The 21500-nt window shown below is 34.2% G+C and overlaps 1 long non-coding RNA gene across 1 annotated transcript in view; it reads right to left on the bottom strand.

Annotated features, from left to right (window-relative positions):
* Nucleotides 1-1135, bottom strand: part of LOC144376423 (uncharacterized) — a 42847-nt gene extending 41712 nt beyond the window's left edge. The window contains exon 1 of the long non-coding RNA XR_013436905.1: nt 949-1135. This is a non-coding gene — a long non-coding RNA (uncharacterized LOC144376423). The remainder of the gene's footprint in view (nt 1-948) is intronic.
* Between the last annotated feature and the right edge of the window lie 20365 nt (nt 1136-21500).

The following is a 21500-nucleotide window of genomic DNA, read 5'->3' as shown; positions in this document are numbered from 1 at the left end:
ATATTTCTTTCACTCTGTAATTTTATAATTCTAAATATTTATTGCTGCCACAACACTGTGAGATCATTCTATACTATCTGTAGTGTTAGACATTAGCATAAACATATAGGAATTAGAAAGTGGTGTGTCAAGTTTTGTTATTTGCCTGCTTGTTTGTTTTAAGTAAAAGTTACATAGTTTTCCTGAATAGTGGGCTCTGCCAACCAAACCCCATCCATGAGTTAAACATGTTGCTTTGCTTGGAGGTTTCATAATGTATCTGGAAAGCTATGCTGCTTATAAATTTGTAGATATTAGTGTGCTGCTGATGAAAACAGCTAAGAGTATGCAACTGGATCAAAAATTCATTAACACAATAGAAAAGTCAGTAATGACTACTAATTGTGGGTTTACAAGTCCCTTTTGAATAAAGCTCAAATTATTGAAATTTGCAAAAGAATACAAGAATGATATGTCTTTTTGTAAGAATTAAAACCTGATAAGAGATAGGAAATATGGGGATCATAAATTTATATGGAAATAAAAATAACACAAATAGAATTATATGGAATCATGTAATGATTTATATAATTTATAAATTTATATAATTTATATTTTTCTTGAGTGGAAATTATTTTCAATACATATAAATTATCCAAAGAACATTTGATTTCTAAGTTTCTTTTATCATAATGATTTTATTTTTGCCCTTAACCTTACAAGTATAGGAAGGATTGTTAGAGATTAGACTGTAAGAATAAGGTTAGGCAAAGGGTGATATCAAATCGATGTCCTTGAGATTACTGTCCAATATTTATGTATCAAAGAAGGAGTTCAGAATTATTGATGATTTTTTTCTCTGATATTGTATGTATATTCACAGATGATAGCAATATAAAATCAAAAATGATAAATTCTTTTCTTTTTTCTGTTTTAACATGTATTTGTAGGGTTGAAGATTTCACTCACTTTGTAGAAAATGAATAGGTTCAGAAACATTCTGAAGCATATATTTCTCGTAGTCATTCTGTAAGTTTTATGGTGGTGTTGTTATATTCCAGTTCTTATCACACTGGCACAGTCTATGTAGCTCAGTCTACAGGTGAAATATACAGATAACCAAAGCATTGCAATGTGCTATGTCCACTGATGGGAAAGGGACACTAGAATTGCTCCAAAGTCAAAGAAGAGGGTGTGGTGTGGGACATTCAAGTTATGCAGAACAAAAAACATAAAGGCCCCACAGAAAGTGACAGAAGGCATGGAACAGTTAGGGGACTGCAAAGGATTATGGAAAGACTGCACTTCAATAAAACACATACAAGAATCACCAAGATCTAAATTTCCAAAATCAGAAATATAGGTTAGCCACACAAGTCCAATGTCCTATATGTCGAACAGGTTACCTTGTTTAAACTATGGGTAAACTTGTGCCAAATAAACATTAGGTTGTGGTAAAGCTAAATAAATGATGTTCAGCAGAGTAAATCTAAATATTTACAATATCTTTTAGAATTACGTACATCATTACCCTTCATACACCATTATAATTAAATTACCATTTATATTATTCTATAATTTTCTTAATGATAATAAACATGATAAAAATATTTTCAAATTGATATGTTCACATTAATTAATCAATGTTATGGCACTTGTTTACTAATTTAATTATTCTTCACTGAAGTTGTAGTACTCTTCAGATGAAATTATACTTGGTGTAATTCAGTTTAAGTCAGTCTAATGCTAAATGATGCTTAATAGCATGTGAATCTGCAGGTTGGATAGTGAAGAAGCAGAATGGGTTGCTGTCATTTTCTACAGTGCACATAAACAAAGGATTACAGGCTAAGAATGCTTTTGTTTGTGTATAAAACAAAATAACTTCTTTAAAAGTATTTTTGTTGAGACATAATTGAACTTGATGGATTTGTTTTGTTTCGTTTTGTTTTTACTGAAAACATCACCATGCAGAATATTACAAAAGTATTTTAGCATGAATTTTTTGAAATATGTTCTTTTGTACTTCTAATATTTTCTGCAAAAGATAAAAGGCATGTTAACTTTCTTTATGAATAAAGAAAAATATAAGGCAAAAAACATCAGTTTTCCTATTAATTTGAGAACTTATTTTCTGGTCACTAAGCAGTGTTTAGGTCACAAACATTTCTGAGCATAGTCAAAACAATATTCTCATTTATCCTTTAATTTTTATACTTGATAGAGAATTATTAAACTTTAAGTTATTTTTCTGATCTACATCTTCCCTTAATTTTATTATTTGTCTTATAAGAAATTATAAACTCTTAATACTGTACACTTTAACAAAACCGGACTTCCACCCCCAACCACGCAGGCAGCTGAACTTAAGGTCGCTCATGTGAATTTCCTGGGACATCAAATAAAACTTAGACACACACTTTAAATAAAGCTTCAGGATGGCTCCTCCACTCTCTTGGCCTCAATCACCCCAAATGGGAGAGCAAAGAAAGTCACTAGAGGCTGGAGAGGGGGAGGGGAGTTCGGAAGTGAGCTTTTATTGGGGGGACCTTCATTCTTAGAAAGTTCAATCCAAAAAAGGTCAGGAGGGGCAGGGTTACAAGGATACCTGGGAGTAATTCAGTCCAAGGGGCTGCAGGAAGGAATGCCTATGCCTGAAGACACAGTCTGCTACTTTGAGGATGGGGGAAATATCCAGGTCACTAGGACCGACAGAGCCTCTATGAATCACAGGAAGGTGTATGCGAATCATTCAGCAAGGGCTTCCCACACTGGACAAGCAGAACAAAACAGAAAAATTGTTGGGATTTGATAATTACTTTCAGTTCACTTAATGGATTTCACCTTCAACAAATCAAAGTGAAGAATGATGATTTTTCTGTAACATTTAAGAGACAAGTACTCACAGATCAAAGTTAAAACCAGCAAAGTATGGAACAGCTAAATATAATTTATGATAGATATCCTAAAACACAGAAGACATGTTTTTTTAAAAAATGTTAAAAATAAGAAAAAATCTCCAGTGTAGTATCTGACTTGCAGAGATATAAAAATATGCCACAATACAATAAAGGTTACTTAAGATATTTTAAAATTACTAATCATATAAATTAAATGTGTTCATTGAGAATGAAATATTATCTATTACTCAAAAAAAACTAAACATAATAATATATCCTTTGCCTTAGGTTTTTTTAAAAAAAATGTTGATTAGTGGCTAGTGGAATTGGATGATGGAAATTAAGATAAATTTGTACTAATCTTAAAAAACCTTTTCCTTTCCTTTTTATTCAAGCCATGAACACACACAGCCAAGGCACTAGAACCTATATTCTGAAGCCCTGACAAATTTTTAACTAAAAAATGCAGTGGAATATTCCCCAGGAGTAGCACTGCATAAGACCAGTTTTGTAATTATCCAATTGATTTGTGAATGGGAAAGGAGGGGCATAGAGACAAAGGCTAAATAAAAGTAGATTTTCCAACAGGTGAAATGAACATATCCAGGATTTTCTCCGCTCAATACACTAGGTCCAGAAGACTAGTCCATGTTCTGCAGAAGTCAATGAGAAATGTGCACATAAATGGAGAAAGCAAATATATATTGTCCACAACCCATATTTTCTCAATTTTTATAGCTATGCAAAAGAAAAAGTATACCCATATGTGAATGTCTCCCATAAAAATTTACACCAAAACAATTAGCATATAAGGAAAAGTAACCATGTCTCTCTTATCTAGATCAATGTAAATTAAAAAAAATTAAATTCAAGCATTGATTTTGAAATTGAAATAACTGAAGTAACTCGAATTAGTTCACTTTTTTTAAGGCTTGAAGCTATTTATTTTTATTTACAAATACCCATTTAGCACAATGAAATAAACACTGTTGTATTATTAGGATGATTACAATATTTAAACAAACTACACTGAAAAAATAATGCTGAAAAAAAATACTGGTCATAATACTGTTGAGTAATAAATACATAAATTGAAAATATGATTGCTTGAAATTTGCACATGAAAGTGAACTCATTTGGACAGATCAGCGTTTAACATAAACTGAGGGGATGAGGGAAGGCTGTGACCCAAGTGATATCCTTCAGGTGAACAGAAAGAAAGAAACATAGTCTATCTTAAAAAAAAAATAAAGGGCAGTTTGCTTATTTAGCCAGGCCATATACCCGGAGTCCTCAGGTTTTGCAGTAGAATTTTTACATTATGGAGCACAAGAACTTTCCTTGTAAAATTACCCCATCAATTTTTTCTGCCTCCCAAATTGTCCTTCTAGAAGCATCAAAGGTATTCTTTCCACATGCAGGTCTTCCGTATTTCCAATCAAAATATTAGGTGTTTGCACTTACCCTCCATACCCAAAAATTTGCCATAGCTAACTTTAATCACTTCAACATTTTTGATTGATGTAACGGAGCGCACAAGAATATAACCATCAATATCTGAGGAGTATGTCTAAGGAAAAATGAAAAAGTTACCTTGCCCAGCTGCGTCTTCAAGTTGAAGATGATATTCTTGTCCCTTTACGGTGACAAACTTTGTGAAAATATTTTCCGTAGTTGGATCATAGGTCTCAAGAAACTGACCTTTGACAAATTAAATCATCTATGAGGACCTCCCTTCTTCCTCAGCTTTTTGCCAGGTCTTGAGCAGTGATTAGACAGCTCCAGCCTGCCCATGTGATTGACAACAGAAACTCCATCTTCCATTGGTGGCCACCAGGAAGTGGAGCCAGGAATGGGGCCGCTTGCCTTGGATTTAAAAATATACCTCAAGCTTTTTGAATTAGTTTACTTTTGGAATAACAATGTTAAAGAAAGTTCTGAGACTGCCATGGTGGCTCAAGCCTGTAATCCCAACAGCTCGGGAGACCGAGAAGGAAGAGTCGCGAGTTCAAAGCCAGCATTCAGCAAAAGCAAGGCACTAAGTAATTGAGACCCTGTCTCTAAATAAAATACAAAATAGGGCCAGGGATGTGGCTCAGTGGTCCAGTTCCCTTGAGTTCAATCCTTGGTACCACATTCCCGCCCCCCCCCAACAAAAAAAAAGTTTTGAGAGGGGTATGGTGACACAAGTCTGTAATCCCAGAGGCTCCAGAGGCTGAGACAAGAGGATGCAGAGTTCAAAGCCAGCCTCAGCAAAAGCGAGGCACTGAGACTCTGTGTCTAAATAAAACACAAAATAGGCCTGCTGGTATGGCTCAGGGGTGGAGAGCTCCTTAGTTCAGCCCCTGGTACCCCTCGCCAAAAATGAACAGTGCATTAGGATAATAGTACAGTGAATAGAGACCTCAACTTTTGATTCTCACTTTTAACACTTTTTAGATGTGTGAATTTAAGTTCCTTAAAACTTTGTACAGAATAATACCATTAGCCCTGAAGACCAATGTGTATCAGTGCATTAATAAATGGTCAAATGAAAGCCCTTTAGAAACAGCTCAGTTTAGTGATTGTAAACAAGTTAATATCTTAAAAAGATACATTCTCAGAAAACTAAAAACAGACCAAGACATTTTCAAACACTGTTTTGGAAACTGTTTTTAGTTTGCATTCAAATGTGGATGTGGCCCAATAGATAATTATATATATATATATATATATATATATATATATAGATAGATAGATATATATATATATATATATATTTCGTGTGACATTTTGTACAAATTACCCTTCCTGGCATTTTTTTTTTCTGGTGCTGGGGATGGAACCCAGGGCCTCAACATGCCAGGTAAGAACTCTACCACTGAGCTACATACCCAGCGGTCCTTCTGCATTTTTAAATATTACTGTCTTGCATATAATATGATTGATACAATTTGGCTATAGTTGTTAAATGTGATTTATGACATCCCTGAAGAAAAGTACACAGCCACTTGTATCCACAAGTTCTGCATCTACAAGGTTCAACCAACTACAGATTGGAAATTTAGTTGGGCCTATGATGCTTACATCTGTACTGAACAAATGCAGACTCACTTTTCTTATCATTATTACCAAAAGCAACACAACATAACAATTTACATAACATTTATATTATGTTATATTATTTATTGTAAGTAATCCAGATATTATTTTAAAGTATGTGGAAGAATATGCATAGGTTGTAGGCAAGTATCATGCCATTTTGTAATTAAATGACTTGATAAGCCACTGATTTCAGTATCCATGGGGCTTATGTAATACTGAGTAGATGCTGAAGATATCTAACACAATTTATGTGTCCATATTTCTGTTCTTTTGTTATTCTTCTATCCTAATGCTTCCAGGCTTCTCATTTTTATCACTACTTTCCTGTAAATAACTTCTCTTAAGAATCCTAAGAATGCTAATGATAGATCTTAAGTTCTCTTCCATTCAAGAATGTTTATATTTCCCTTTCATTCCTGAATTACAGTTATTATGGATTCAGAACTTAACATTATAAAGAATTTGGTTGGAAATTCTTTCCTATTAGCTCTTGAAAAATATTGTGCCACTTCATCTGTCTTCATAATTTTTAAATGAGAAATCCACTTTCATTTAATTTTGGATTCCCCTTTAGGTAGTATGTCCTTTCTCTCTGGTTTAAGGGTTCCTTATTTATCTTAAATTTAAAAATTTACATAATGTCTTAGCATGTATTTCTTTGGGCTTACCTGTTTTAGGCTCTCTTGGGTTCTTATATGTGTGGGTTTATGACTTTCAACAAATTTTAGAATTTTTTGGCCATTTTTTTCTTCAAATGTCAACCCCATTCTTTATCCTTTCCTTCCTCATGAAGGAAAGGATATTTGCTATTTTACAGAACTCTAACCCAAGTTTCATTTTATTTTCCAGAATATTTTCTCAGTGTTTTTCAGATTTGGTACGTTCTTCTGTCTTCAGGTTCACTAATTCTGCTTTCTGGGCCTCTCCATTAAACTATTGAGCCCATCTGGTGAGATTTGAATTTCTCCTATTGGCTTTTTCAACTCTAGAAGTTCCATTTGAATTTTTCATAATGTCTTTTTCTTTACTATTGTTTATTTTCTGTTTCAAGAGAATTTTTAATTGCATATTAGAGCCTTTTTTATAATGATCACTTCATAATATGTGTCAGATAATTACAAGATATAATGTTGATATCAGTTGATTCTCCTTCCTTATTCAGTTGTAATTTTTATTGTTTTTGTATGAGCAATGTTTTATTGCATTCTGAACATTTGTCTATTATTTAGCAGATTGCTAGGCTTATTTAAAGTTTCTATTTTAGCAGCCACTCCCTTTAGTTTTAGCATGTGTTTGGCCTAATTTTGTGGACTGTGATTCCAATCAGTGGTACTATTTGGGTCTTCGTTGTTTATTTGGTTTTGCTGGAGCTCCCACTGTCAGATTTTTCTGAACATCTAAGCGAAGGGTTCTGGTGGAATCCATCTGTTGCTCTGCAACAGCCCAGTGATTGCATTTGTTGGGGGAAAAAGAGACTTCTTATACCTTGTCACTTGCTGTGTGTCTCTTTTTCTAGTTCCATCCATCCACTCTGGTTCTCTGGGTTGAAGAGGAGGGTATCATCTCATAAGGCTTCCTACACCAGACCACTTTTTGGCAGGAACTTTTTGCTGGTACATCCCATAAGCTTTAATATTTTCTGCCAGGAGTCATAGGCCTGGCAGAAAAAGTCTGTATCTCCTAATTGGCTTTTATCACAGGATTCCCAATCAATTCTCCTTACTATTGGTGTCAGACTTCCCTTGTGTGGTCCCAGGAACTCCTGTGGGACCTAGGGACAAATGAGCCCACCAGGATGCTTTCAAGTCCTATGTTTGGGTATCCAGAAATGAAGATCCAAGTGAAATCTCTCTGTTGAGAGGAGTGTGTGGCCATGACACTCCTCTAATCCTGGGGTCTCAAGTCATTTTACCTTCTTTTTAATACCTTTTGGAATGATCCTTTAGATTTTTTTTTCTTTATGATTGTGTTCAACAGAAAGAAGTTGGGAAGGGCTGGGGATGTGGCTCAGGCGATAGCCCGCTCGCCTGGCATGCGTGGGGCCCGGGTTCGATCCTCAGCACCACATACAAACAAAGATGTTGTGTCCGCCGAGAACTAAGAAATAAATATTTAAAATTCTCTCTCTCTCTCTCTCTCTCTCTCTCTCTCTCTCTCTCTCTCTCTCTCTCTCTCTCTCTCTCTCTCACTCTCTCTTTAAAAAAAAATGAAAGAAGTTGGGAAAATGAGTCTGAACTATTTTTTCCCTGACTGAAGGTTATGACCCAATTTATCTTAAGAAGTTTATCTACAGTGTGACATCAGCAAAAGCTTGGTGGAGCTCTGAATGATAGCATCTAATTTCCTAGGAAGAAATTAGCACTATCCAGCTAGAATGATCCTTCCCAATTCATATTCTCTTTGCTCAATAAAATTCTGCCTCATAGTTCAGCTTTTCCAGAGAAACAGAACATCAAGAACTCTGTTCTCATCATCTGCCCCACACTTCTATCTCATTCTAGAAAACAAAGTCCATACAAAATGGTCTCTGTAAGATGGAAATCTAATTCCAGTCAATAATTCTCAGTCTCCTTCCAGTCTGATCTTCATAAAATTGTCCTCAAATCAACCAGAGAAAGCAATTAACATAACAAAATAAGCTTTGAGGTATGGATTGAAAGCTCAGTTTGGAAAGGTCATGATTGTGACTGTATTTGCCATACTATTAAATTTTCCCTTTTCTATAGTAGCTTAATTCTGGGAAATAGACAAGAGTAATGGAAAATGCCATAAAAATAATGGACAATATGTGATATGATCTAGATGTTTACTGCAGGTATAATCCAGTTTCTTGGCTTCAAGATTTTGGACTTGATTTCTTATTATATTGACTCAAAATATTTTGAAAACACCATGTTCTTATGATAGTAGTAATTGGAGTGCAATGGTAGTAATTTAATCTTTGATATTCATGGGGAGTTTTAGAGGGTTTCACTGTCCTGAGTATCACCTCTGAAGTTACTTACACATTGGTATTTTCCTCGGACAGAGTAGTGAGGATTTGGCTGTCTCATGATTTTAGTTACTTTTAAGAACCTGAAGCAATGTATCCCTACTAAGTCCACAGATAATTGACAAGTCTAAAATTTCAAACAAACTGAGCAGCCCTCAAAAATTAGAGCTACAGAAAACTCACTGATAAAATTATAAAATAAGTAGCCTCAAAAAGTGTGACATCCTTGGCTGGGTTGCGACTCAGGGGCATAGTGCTTGCCTAGCATGTGTGAGGCACTGGGTTTGACTCTCAGCCCATGTATAAATAAATAAAATAAATATTTTTTAAAAAAGTAAATACTATTTTTAAAAGCAAAAAAGAGTGACTGTCAATACTTGAGCGTCTCTCTGGGATCTAAATAATTTGTGTTTCTCTCTTTGAAATTTAAGAGGGAATTTCAGTAGAATTACTGAAAATCTCAAGGTTCATGTTTATTAATCTATAATGTAAAAAAAGATAATATGAACTTTCTCACTTGTTCCACAAAAGCCATGCATTATTAATGATGGTAGATGATCTTTGAGATCTTTAAACACATCCATTATAAAGAACTATTTTAGCAAAGAGGGGATTTAAAACCAGTCTAAATTTTCTTTTCAAGATAAACCAATTCAAGGATGTGTAGACACAAATATAATATTTTGTACTTTAAATGTTGTACTGATAGGAAACAAAAAACTTAGGTTGTATAATACTTATGTATAATTTACATAATAATTGATGTTATCTTTAGGGATTGAGTTGAAAATGACTTATTTGGTGATTTTTGAACATACAACTTCAATTATCAGACTATTTAATGTTTTCCTAATCATATACCTGAAATTCACACATTCACTATAATTTATATTACTGGTTATAACTCAGTGATAACCTTAAACTGTTAGGCATAAATCACTTAGGTAGATTAAAGAATTGTAAAAGCTAGTGAAATTTTTACTAAATATTTCTGGTATAATTTTATTTATTGAAAAAAACAACTTGTTTTTTTTTCTTTTAATCCCCAAACACCCTTTTCTATCTTACACTTGATGTTTCATAGTTTATTAATTCTTCCCTGTGGTATTAAACTGTTAATTATTCACAAATTATCTATGTGTACTCTTTCTCATCACCTTCCAAGTCATTTGTGTTGCTGTATGTATGCAAACTGTAATTATGAGGGCAAAAATAGGCCTTAAAGGAAAAGCATACATTAGTTTTAAATGATCACTCTTTTGGTAATATCTATTTCAAAAACAATTTCCATTAATTGAGGTTGAGAATATGACACCCTAAAATCAGAAAACCACCAATTAAAAACTATTATAAGAACTCTATTGACAAACTGAATGACTAATTAGTTGATTCATTCATTCATTTCTCCCTTCATTATTGCAGTTAACCAACACTGCCTACCAGTGACTGTGCTTGGTTCTGGAAATTCAAGAATGGTCTTGGGCAGGGCATGGTGGCACACACCTGTAATCCCAGCGTCTCAGGAGTTCAAAGCCAGCCTCAGCAACAGCGAGGGGCTTAGCAACTCAGTAAGACCTTGTCTCTAAATAAAACACAAAATAGGGCTGAGGATGTGGCTCAGTAGTTAAATGCCCCTGCCACAGCACCAAGAAAAACAAGAATGGTATACCTACTTTGAGTGTGACTGTGAAGAAAGGCTAGTTTAGACTCTTGCAAATATTTTGGAATTCAGAACATGACAATGAAGATCCAAGTGTACTAAAAAGTGATTGTCCAGCTACTAAGATATGATATAACTGCTCTGGTGATTCTTGTTTTGCAGAGGATTGCCTTGCTCAGTGTGGCAAAGACTACAAATAATACTGCTGCGATGGGACTATGCCCTACTATTGCTCCTACTATGCCAACATGAGGAACATTCTCTTGTGAGTATTGGTCAAATTTGGTAAAACTGATGTTGTCAGGTTATGTTTTAAAGCAGTACTAAATTATAGGTATAGACTAAAAAAGTTTAAAACTGATTGCTTATGTTGGTACTGAGAATTGAACTTTAGTACTGAACTACATCCCAGACCTTAAAAAAAAATCTTTTAAATTAATTAATTTTTTGGTGATTCTTGGGATTAAACACAAGGGAAATCTACCATTGTTCTACATACACAGCCCTTTTTATTTTATTTTTTATTTTGAGATAGGATCTCCCTAAGTTGCTGAGGATCTTGCTAAGTTGCTGAGGCTGGTCTCAAACTTGCTATCCTCCTGTCTCAGCCTCCCAAGGTGCTGGGATTCCAAGTATGCACACTACACCTGACCCATGTGGGAACTTTTGAAGTGATGGGGATATTTCACATCATGTTGTGACAAAAGTTATATGACTATACATAAGTCAGTACTTGGAACTATTCATTTATAATTGGTGCATTTTATTGTAAAGCTGCCTCAAAATGGTAGGTCAAAAATGTAATAAATAAGATTAGTTATTAATCTTTACTGGAGATATTAAGCACTCATCATTACCTAGTATGTTGTATTATTTGACAAAATGGGCAAGTTAGTGTTAAGTTGCCTTGATTTTTTAGAAAAGAGTTAAAAGTGATTGTTTTAATTCTTTTGAGTACTACAGTAATGTTTTAAGTAGATATAATATAGTTGATAGTTTTTTAAATTTTGCCAATGATATGTTTTCATCTGCTGTGATGAAGGATTTATAAGTTATGGTTTTTTTTTAAATTATGGCTGGTTTATTTTGCCACCCAGGTATTAATTTACCTAATGCATCCAGTAGATATCAGAGGAAAAGAGAGATTATGAATAAAAAGCAGCTGAGATATGAAATATCAATTCTATACATAATACTCAAAAACAACTTCAGGAACCAGGTTTAGAGGCCAAGATAAGATATGAGTGAATAGTGTAAAATAATAAACAATCAAACTACACAAACACATAAACACACAATATGGAAATAGGTACCTGCAGGATGTGTTAAATATTTACCCATAACAAATTAAGAATGTATTTTACAGCTGCTTCTGAACAAAGGGAAAGGAGGAAACAGGACAGGCTCTCAGGGTTGAGTGTTTGGAAGGGCATGCTCCTGTCAGTCCTCTGCCTGTGCAGCTAAGAAAAAGAAAGTAGAGAATTATGAATTAAAATTTTTTCTCAAGTCAAAATCCCCAAGCTTTAAGACAATAGCAGCGACTGGCTGCTGTCCTCTTGTTTTGCTTTTCAAGTGAATGCTGGAATGATTTCTATTCCCAGTCTTAACCTGTGCCCTGTGAAGATCAAGTGGAAATGGGAAATATTGGGCACTAATTGACCTTGCCCAGCTTTTTACAAATGTGTCATTGAGTAGGTTTATAACACATCCTCCATTTCCTGAGAATAGAAAACCTGACACCACAGAAACTTTCTAGAATAAGCACTGGGGCTGATATTAGAGATCATGTCTGTTTAAATATGGCTTTTAAAAAAGTCATACTTTGGGATACTCTTCAAGACTATGGGCAAATATCAGGCCAAAATAAAAATGATATATGGAATTAAAGTATTCTTTGAAATGCAAATAAACTTTAAATGAAATATTTGAATTTTCCATCATGGAAGATTTGGTAGGAAAAGAGAGAGTTAAGACCATCTCCTACTTTAGAAAACTGTCAGAATGATTTTTATCCAAATTTATCAGCTCAATGTAACTATTTAATGATGTTTACGGTTGTATATCATTGCACAGAATTTAAAGTAATTTGAAATCCATTATTAATAAATTGGAAATTAATTTTTGAGTAATTTCCACATGCCAGATGGTACCGTTCCAGGTGGAACCAGCAGATAATACAGATTTGGGGAACTTGGGGTCAGAGAGATTCAGGGATTATTTGGTCTTATCTCCTGTCTCATCTTTCTCCACTAACTACATTGGGTTGTGCCTAGTCCCCTGTTTTTCACCTCATTGCTACCTGCACTCTGGTAAATACATACAGAACATTGTAATTACCTGTTAATCAAAATATTTTAAAAATTTAAATTTATAGATATGCTTTATGTGTGATTTACATTTACAATCAAATACACACTCTTATGATACATGCTCCAGATCTCTAACTAATTTCACCTTTTGGTTAAAGTAAAATAATTTGCATATATTTATTAGTGTTATTAGGACCATGTACTCATTATGTTTTAGGAAAAAATAATTGTGTTTGGAAGGGAAAGTAAACACAGATGGCATTACATTTCAGGCAGTTAAAATAGAACTTTCTGTTCAAAGTAGAAGCCATTAACTATATCCTTTGCTAAACAATCCCTAGCCAGAGAGAGGGAGAGAGGTTTTAAAGTGTTTTCTCCCACTAGATAAAGATGAATATATTTTCAGGATTTCCAGTTATTGCTTAACATTTGGAAAGAATTCTTAACTCCACCTAAAGCTTTATTTTATTTTATTTTTTAAGTTATGAGGGTGGGAGAGGTGCAGTAGTTAGAAAATAATCAATTCTAAGAATAAGAGTCTCTTTTGTGCACATATTTTCAAATACTGACATTTTGGAACTCAGAAACTATGTTCCTCCTCTATCAAGCATCCAGGCACATTCTTGGTTTAAAAAAAAAAATCACTTTAATGATCCTAAAAGAAAGTTAAATTTTTGTGGTTATCAGAAAAGTAATAAGGTAAAAAAAAAGCAATAATACAATAAAATGTTAGACATGTTAAATGAGTTATTTCATAATTTGCTTTATTTTTCATTTATTTTCAAAGTAAAATTTTGCTAAATTTAAAATTAACTAAAAAGAGTAGAGAATATAATTTAGCACATTCTGGACTGTTCCTAAATTGGTAAAGTTAGGTCCACATAACTCTTCTTGCTGAGATCATCCAGTAGCCAACATAGTTATCAGAGTTGAAGAGAGATATTCAGCCCTTGAGTCTGTTTATTTCACCTGCTTTCACTCTTTTGCAAAAAACGAATCAATAAGATTCAATTTTAAAGAAATTTATAGTCCCTCCATTGCATGTTTTTAGGCCCTTTATCAAATATAAGATAGTTGTAACTTTGTGGATTAGTCTCTGTGTCCTCTATTCTGTACCATTGGTCCACCTGCCTGTTTTGGTACCAGTACCATGCTGTTTTTGTTACTATTGCTCTGTAGTATAGTTTGAAATCTGGTATCGCTATGCCGCCTGATTCACACTTCCTGCTTAGAATTGCTTTTGCTATTCTGGGTCTTTTGTTTTTCCACATCTTCAACAAATGGTGCTGGGAAAATTGGAAATCCATATGCAACAAAATGAAACTGAATCCCTTTCTCTCGACATCCACAAAAGTTAACTCAAAATGGATCAAGGAGCTAGATATCAAATCAGAGACACTGTGTCTGATAGAAGAAAAAGTTGGCTACGATCTACATATTGTGGGGTCGGGCTCCAAATTCCTTAATAGGACGCCCATAGCCCAAGAGTTAATAACAAGAATAAACAAATGGGACTTACTTAAACTAGAAAGTTTTTTCTCAGCAAGAGAAACAATAAAAGAGGTAAATAGAGAGCCTACATCCTGGGAACAAATTTTTACCCCTCACACCTCAGATAGAGCCCTAATATCCAGAATGTACAAAGAACTCAAAAAATTAAACAAAAAGATAACAAATAACCCAATCAACAAATGGGCCAAGGACCTGAACAGATACTTCTCAGAGGAGGACATACAATCAATCAACAAGTACATGAAAAAAATGCTCACCATCTCTAGCAGTCAGAGAAATGCAAATCAAATCCACCCTAAGATACCATCTCACTCCAGTAAGATTGGCAGCCACTATGAAGTCAAACAACAATAAGTGTAGGCGAGGATGTGGGGAAAAGGGTACACTTGTACACTGCTGGTGGGACTGCAAATTGGTGAGGCCAATTTGGAAAGCAGTATGGAGATTCCTGGAAAAGCTGGGAATGGATCCACCATTTGACCCAGCTATCGCCCTTCTCGGACTATTCCCTGAGGACCTTAAAAGAGCGCACTATAGGGATACGGCCACATCAATGATTATAGTGGCACAATTAACAATAGCTAGACTGTGTAACCAACCTAGATGCCCTTCAATAGATGAATGGATAAAAAAATGTGGCATCTATACACAATGGTGTATTATGCAGCACTAAGAAATGACAAAATCATAGAATTTGCAGGGAAATGGATGGCATTAGAGCAGATTATGCTAAGTAAATCTAGCCAAGCCCTAAAAAACAAATGCCAAATGTCTTCTTTGATATAAAGAGAGCAACTAAGAACAGAACAGGAAGGAAGAGCATGAGGAAAAGACTAACAGTAAACAAAGACGAATGGGGGGAGAGAAAGGGAGAGAGAAGGGAAAGCATATGGAAATGGTAGGAGACCTTCAATGATACACAAAATTATAAGAGGTTGTGAGGGGCAAGGGGGAGGGGAAAAAAAGGGGGAGAGAATTGAACAACAGCAGAGGAGGCAGAGAGGGAAGATGGGAGGGGAGGGGAGGGGAGGGGGGATAGTAGGGGATAGGAATGGTAGCAGAATACAACAGTCACTAATATGCCATTATGTAAAAATATGAGTGTGTAACAGATGTGATTCTGCAATCTGTATTTGGGATAAAAGTGGGAGTTCAAAACCCAATTGAGTCAAATGTATGAAAGATGATATATCATGAGCTCTGTAATGTTTTTAACAATCAATTAAAAAAAGAAATTTATAGCATCTGACTTCCATTATTTTTTAGTTGAAAAGTTTTATTTTACTCAGTTTCCCTCTTCTTTTCAGACATTTTCTAAATCAAACATGAGTAACTTTGGGCAAATAAATTCAGGACCCTCACCCCAACCTTGTTTCTTATTTCACCTAGGAATTTTCAGATTTACTTCTGTCTCATGAGAAACTTTCAAAATTAAACTTAAAAAATAGAATACTTACTTTTGGTCCTTACAATCGCAGATACTGACTTCTATATAGAATAATGTTATCTTCCAGAATTTAAGAATAATTTTTACACTCATTGATATATATTATTTAATCAATCAGTCATTTATAAATGCACATGGACTGCCTGTTACCATGGCATAGCTGGGACAAGGTCCTGGATCCAAAGATGAATAAATGATGCATCTTGACTTCTAAGACCTCGAACTCTAATAAGAGAGTGTAGCCAAATAATCATTGAGGTAATTCATGAAGTATTATTGAAGGACAGAGAGAAAACAGCCCAGTCTGTTTGTGTGGTTGTGTGTGTGTGTGTGTGTGTGTTTAGAATTAGATGTTTAGAAAAGCTTTATAAAAGGCACTTGATCAGAGTTTTGAAGGAAGAGATATTAATGCAAATGGACAGTGAGAAAAGGGAAGTGCATTCCAGAAATAGAGGCTCCTGCATACAAAGATGTAGATAGATAGGAGGAAGGAAGTGATCAGTTGGGGAAAATCCATGTTGTTCAACATAGCTAGAGCGGGGAGGTTAAGTTCTGAGTATAACATGGGAATAACTGGGTCAGATTCAAGATAGTCTTTCCAATATACTTTTATTGGCCATTCCCACCAAAACTCCAAAGAAATGCTCCTGTATTTTTCTGGTAAAACTAGTCATCTGGTTTATGCACGAAGCATGCTTTCTTTGACACCACTTAAGACCCTAGACAAAGGTGAGCAGGCTCCAAAAGAAGGTTGTTTTTATTTACTCCATAGATGAAAAGTTTAGAGTGCAAACTTTGAGCTGGTAGATTATTTGGAAGATTTTATAGCAAATGTGAAACCTGGTAATTATTTCTTAAATTTAAGAGATTTTTGACCAGGAGGACAACTACTTGAAGATTAGAAGCATTTGGTATGCTTAAAAATGAGAATTTGGGCCAACTTAAGAAGTAAACAATTTAAAACCAGAATGATTCTCAAACATTCATTCAGCAACTCGTCTCCGTGAAAGATGAATATGGAAAAGGACATTTACATTTTTGCTGCTGCTGAAATTCAATTGACATTTCCTGGAGAGTGGATCCACAGTAAAGACATAGTGTTTGAGGTACTCTTTAAAATTAGTACAATTCAAGGGAAGAAAGGATGCAACTGAGTAGCTAATTACTGTTACACAGTGGGACAAAATAAAAACAGAACTATCCTGTAAATTAAGGTCTTCTGCCATGTGAGTAAGAGAATAATTGAGTAATATTAAAAATGAACTAAAATTTGACTGGTTTGGAAACAATGAACCAGATGACAAGATATAGGATTTAATTCACTAACTCAGAAATAAGTTTTATATTTTCTAATTTGCCATTGTAAAATGCTGATCTGTTTAAGGATTCTTCAGAGCACCATCTGGTCATAATAAAAATCCTCATGGGGGAAAATTAAGAGGAAGAACTAATAATGGAGATCCTGGTGGGATTGTTTCTTTTCTTCTCAATGAAACATGAAAGATGTATTACCCACAGTTTTTAAAGGACAACTAATAAATATCACAAGTGTGATTTTAGAGCCAGGCTATGCATGAAAGCAAAACTGGAATAAAAGATAAAGTTTTCATATTTTCAAATGGCACTTGAGGTCCTATGATCATTAACTAAGTGTTCTGAATTAAACCCAGGAGAGTATCAAAACACTGACAGAAACAATGCATTTTAACAAACCTTAGGCATTCATTAGACATCATTTAAATTAAAATAATTTTAATCTTAGATATGGGGAAAAAACTCTGAAAAGTACATACTAAGTGCATCCAAGTTTGTGGGGTCTTCTTTTTGTTTAATGATACAAAGATAAGTAACTAATATAATGTTTACAAAATACAAACTTGCTTTAAAAAGTACAATAACATGTTTGTTATAAAAAGAAGGTCAGGATCTGGGGATATAGCTCAGTGGTAGAATACTAGTCTGGTACGTGCAGAGCCCTGGGTTTGAGCACCAACACCTCAAACACAAACAAGAAGAAGAAGGTTGGTGGTTCTTGGGAGACACAAAATTACATATTATGGGTTATTTTCAGTGAGAACAAATACAAGTGCCTAGCATCTAAAACTTTTCTCCTTCAAATTGCGTTGGTAAATTAAGGCTAATTGTCAGAATTATAATTTGGTTTTAGAATGGAATAAATGTAATCTCTAGAACATATTCTCAATAGTTTATTTCTACAAATATAGCCATGGAAGGAAGCAGCACTGAATCAAAATTGATTCCTGCCAGTGAGTTGTCTAGAAGTTACTGAGGACCCTAGACCTCTAAGCAGACAGCTTAACTGCTGTGGAAAACACAATATGCAGTGGGATCAGTGAGGAGGAACTTTAACTTCAACATTAGGATGCTGTAAAGTTTTCTAAAAGAACAGTAATTTTAAGATCCAACTCAAATAGAAAAGCAGTTGATAAAATTTATCACTCGGAATAAAACATTTAGGAAACTCAGAATATAGAAAATGTTTTAACTTAAGAGATATCTTAAAAAGACAAAACAAAAAATAAAAGCCCACTTGACCTTGAACACCATACTCAGTGATATGACAATAAAACCCTTCCATTTAAAGATAGCAATAGGACAAGCCAGTGTCTTTCGCCACTGCTGTTCATCATAGTACTGAAAACCCTGGCCAGTCAAATCAACAGGACAAGTATAAGGACAGGTAAAGGGAAATTGGGAAGGAAGAAATTAAATTGCTGTTACATAAAAATGACATAATTATCAATATTCTTCAGGTTATAAAAGCTAATAATAGAATTCACCACAATGACAGGATACAAGGCCAGTGAACAAAAATTAGTTTATCACTATATACTAATAATACTCATTAGAAAAGGTACTATATATAATACACATGCATATATATACATAAATCTCAGATACAACATTAAAAAACTGAAAGATACTTATAAGAAATCCCATAATACATGCTTGACATTATGTAATTATACAAATACACAAAAATGTCAAGATATGAAAGATAAACCTAAAGAAATTGAGAAGTATATATAAATTATAGATGAGAATATTGTAATGATGTCAGTGCTGAGATCTGTCAATTATTCCTGAACTATCGCAAATTCCATGTAGTTCCAATCAAAATCCATAGGATATTTTTTATCAAATTTTTAAAAACTAGGCTTAAAACTTATGTGAAATAGTAAAGGGTCTAGAAAAGTGAAAATAGCTATGAAAAACAGCAAGGTAAAAAGTCATGCTTCATAGACAGGTTTATTTTGAAGTTATAGAAAATAAATTGTTCAATACTGAACCACAGATAAACAAAAATAATACAGAGCTTACAAATGACTTGTACATGGGGGAGCTTGATAGGTAACACGAACAGCATTAGAAACCAATAAAGGTGGATGGGTCATTAAATAAATTGATGGTAAAAGTATTAATTATCCTTTGAATAAACATTAAACTAGATTAGTCCATTTCTCTGCATCCAAACATCCATTCCTATCTGACTAATTGCATAACTGCAAATATCAAACATTTATAATATGTAAAAAGGCAAATATATCAATATGTACTTTATGTTTCAAAAAGTTAAAACAAAGAATTTTGAATATTTTCATCATATGAAAATAATAATTATCTGTGGAAATAGACCATATTTAACCTGATGATTAAAAAATGTATACATGTAGGAAAACATCACATGATACACAATTAATATGTGTACTTTTTATATTTTTATTTTTTAATATCAGAAAATAAATTTAGTTTTAAAAGAAACCAAAAAAAAGGGAGAATGACATTACAGTGTTACTAAAGGAAATGTATAGTGTAAGGATAGAAAAAATAAAAGGCACAAATATTGAGAGGTATTCTAAAAATCATTGACCTATATACTTTAAAATGTTGAGTTTTATGGTATGTGAATTATATCTTTTTTAATGTTTAATATGTAGGGCAACAGGGGCCATAGTTATGGCTTAGTGTTAAAGGATTTGCCTAGCATTCATGAGGCATTGGGTTTGATCCCTGACACCATTTAAAAAAAGACATTGTGGGTATTGTGTCCATCCACAACTAAAAAAATAAAAATAAAATATATATATATAGGGCAACAGAATTCTTAGATAGAAATAAGAAAGAAAATCCCTGCTTGGAGAAGATACTGGCAATTCTTATGATTTACATAAGATTAGCATTCAGAATACCTCAATAGAAAAATGGGCAATTCATGTACAAAATGGTCATAGGTCAGAATACTGAAGGGCCATGAACATATGGAGGAGGTACCATATGGGTACCTGAAGCATAAGAAGCCATTAAAAACCATGAAATGTCTTCTCACACCCATCAGGCTGGCCACGCTTCATAATTCTGATAGCACCAAGCAAGGTGGGCAAAGCTGAAAGGGTTCCCACACTGCCAAAAGGAGAACATAAAACTTTAAAAACACTTGGAGAGCAATTTGACCCCATCTAGTGAAGCGGAAGATGGCAGCCCTTAGAACTTAGCAGTAGCTCTTCATTACATATTTCCTAGAAATTTCCAAACATGCAAGAGGAGACATTTGTAACATTGATTGACATATTATTCAGAATAACAAAACATTGAAAGTGACATAAACATCTACCAGAAGAGTGTGGATAAATAAATTACAGTATATTTGTTCCATGGAAGAGGTAGGTGATTAAAATAAATAAGCATATATTAACATGCCATTATAGTAAATTTTGAAACTGTAATGCTGTGTGAAAAAGAATGAATTGAGATGAATGTGCACAGTATGTAACATAATTCTGTGTATTATTTATGGAAATGTACACATAGTGAATGTGCAAATGTATGAAGGAGAGAAGAGGTACAAGTGAATTTCAGGTTGCCCAGGACTGAGGGGTGTCCAGGGATGAAGGATCCAGTGCTACCACAGGAACAGATGGCCCTGGCAAACTGGGACAAGTTAGTTACCATAGGGAGCAGCATAAGGCCACACAGCCTTCAACTCTGTATATTTTATTACTTAAAAAATTGAACAATTGAAGCAAATATTACAGTCATTAACATGCAATAATCTGGCTGGGTATGTGGGTATTTATATGGTTTCTGACTTAAAGATGGTTCCTCATATTATAATTTTACTTCAAGATGGCATGAAAGCAGTATGCATTCAGTAGAAATAGTACTTTGGGTCAGGTGCCGTGACTCACCCTTGTAATCCCATCACCTAGGGGGGCTGAGGCAGGAAGATAGCAAGTTTTAGGCCAGCCTTCGCAATTTAGCAAGACATTGTCTCAAAATAAAAAGGGTTGGGGATGTACCTTAGTTGTAGACCACCCCTGGGTTTAATCCCCAATATATGAAAAAATATATGAAAGAAGCAGTACTTCAAATTTTGAATTTTAAACTTTCCCAAGCCAGTGATATGCAATGAAGAATTCTCATGATGCTGGGCAGCGGCAGCAAGTGCAGCCTTTGGTCAGCCATGCAATCCTAAGTGGAAGCTACTGACACTCCACAGAGTACTGTGTTTCCAGCATTTGGGGGTTATTGTATTTTGTGATTTTTCCCATCATGCCCATCTGTAAGAATACTTGAAATAATCAACACTTTGTTATAA

This window comes from Ictidomys tridecemlineatus, chromosome 3, assembly GCF_052094955.1.
Source record: "Ictidomys tridecemlineatus isolate mIctTri1 chromosome 3, mIctTri1.hap1, whole genome shotgun sequence".
NCBI classification, from domain to species: Eukaryota; Metazoa; Chordata; class Mammalia; order Rodentia; family Sciuridae; genus Ictidomys; species Ictidomys tridecemlineatus.
The sequence above is the reverse complement of the archived record's forward strand: the minus strand, read 5'-3'. Positions and strand labels throughout refer to the sequence as shown.